Source organism: Crinia signifera, chromosome 2, assembly GCF_055691185.1.
Source record: "Crinia signifera chromosome 2, ASM5569118v1, whole genome shotgun sequence".
Classification (NCBI taxonomy): domain Eukaryota; kingdom Metazoa; phylum Chordata; class Amphibia; order Anura; family Myobatrachidae; genus Crinia; species Crinia signifera.
The window spans coordinates 130,072,749-130,074,411 of record NC_139218.1 but is presented as its reverse complement, the minus strand read 5'-3'; the positions used below and the strand labels follow the sequence as shown (position 1 = coordinate 130,074,411).

The window sequence follows — 1,663 nt, the reverse complement described above, 5'->3', positions numbered from 1 at the left end:
CGCCCAGCATTTCATGGGCGTTCCCATGAGAACTCCTGGCATTCCCATGCAAATTGCCCAGTGACGTGGGTGCTGGGAGAGCTGACCAAATTCAGCAGTAAGAATGATAGCAAATGAGCAAAACACCATAGAAATTATTGCCATATATGGCCAAGTTCTATCGATGGTGTATTCATTCGTACACCAGAATTTGTCTGAGCTTGCCATATATAAATACAGCAAATCAGCCAAATTTGGACATATTTTACATCGAATGGGTACGAATACATGCATTCGGACCTATTCCCCATGGATTTTTAAAAAGGTTTTATCCCTAAAATAATTTTTCTGAACATATTCCATCCCACACTGCTAGCATAAACAAATAAAATAAGTGTATGAATAATTTTGGTGCAACTTTTCTGCAAATTAAACATTTGTACTACAGTTATACTGTCTGTTCCTTTTACAGTTCAGTCTGTGCTAAAAACTGTAATATGATACAGACACAATTTTCCTGCTGATGTGGCAGACATCTCAACATCTGCAAAGAACTATAGCTAACTGGCTCGTTGGTCTAGGGGTATGATTCTCGCTTAGGGTGCGAGAGGTCCCGGGTTCAAATCCCGGACGAGCCCAATTTTTGTTTCCATTACCATGAATTGTAGGTATATTACAAGGTTTTCTTTTTATTTCATTGAACTTACAAAAATGTGCTGCGTTATTCATTTCTTTCACTGTTTTAACAATTTAATATATTACATTAAAAAGCAGGTGCAACTGTGCATCATCTTTAATTATATACAGTAGGGCATCTAGTATAATGTTGCCCCATACAAGGTGAGAAAAGTGACAACCGAACTAAAGCTGTGTACACATGGTACACTTGTAGCTGCAATATGGTCGCTGTGCAACCATATTGCCAGCGATTGGAGTGTGCACCAGTGATATATCACCAGGTGCGCGATCTCGTTTTCAGCCCCTGTATGGTCACTGGTCAGAGGAGCATGCTCCAGCGACTTCCCCTGCCTCTTCTCCCGGCAGTGTGACATTTTCATCTGCGACCATCTGTGGTCGCAGATGAAAAGGGGACACTGAGCAATATGATTGCTGAGCAATATGTTGCTAGCAATATATTGCCAACGATCATATTGCCCCATGTGTACGCACCTTTATACACACAGTATATAAATTCATATACAGTATACCCTATAGATTGTAAGCTTGCGAGCTGGGCCCTCATACCTTTGACCAGGGTTAGCCTACTCCAGTCCTCGAGAGCTACCAACAGTTCACATTTTCCAGCTCACCTCGCAGGTACACAGGTGCACTCATTACTCACTAACACATTTTAAAAGATCCACAGGTGGAGCTAATTACTTCACTTGTGATTCTGGGGGAGATTCTCTAAGAATCTCCGCCCCCCTTTGCCGCCCATCGCATATTTAATTATCGCATATGCTGTAACATATGCGATAATTAAGGCAAAGGACAGCTCTTGCATTAAGAGCTGTCCTTTGCGGTGAGAGTCGCCGGGTCCCAGCAGGTCCCGGCGGCTCTCCCCTCCCTCCCACACCCGGCGCTGCTGCTGCTGCGCCGGGCTCTCCTCCTCCCTGCACCCGGAAGAGGATCAGTGCAGGGAGGAGGTCACAGGTCTGGGCAGCACTGCGTTGTGCTGCCCGGA

At 44.6% G+C, this 1,663-nt stretch overlaps 1 non-coding gene across 1 annotated transcript; it reads left to right on the top strand.

Moving 5' to 3' along the window:
- The first annotated feature begins 545 nt into the window (after positions 1-545).
- On the top strand, positions 546-617 carry TRNAP-AGG (transfer RNA proline (anticodon AGG)). Its single transcript has one exon. It is a non-coding gene; the product is annotated as a tRNA-Pro (tRNA).
- The last annotated feature ends 1,046 nt before the right edge of the window (positions 618-1,663 follow it).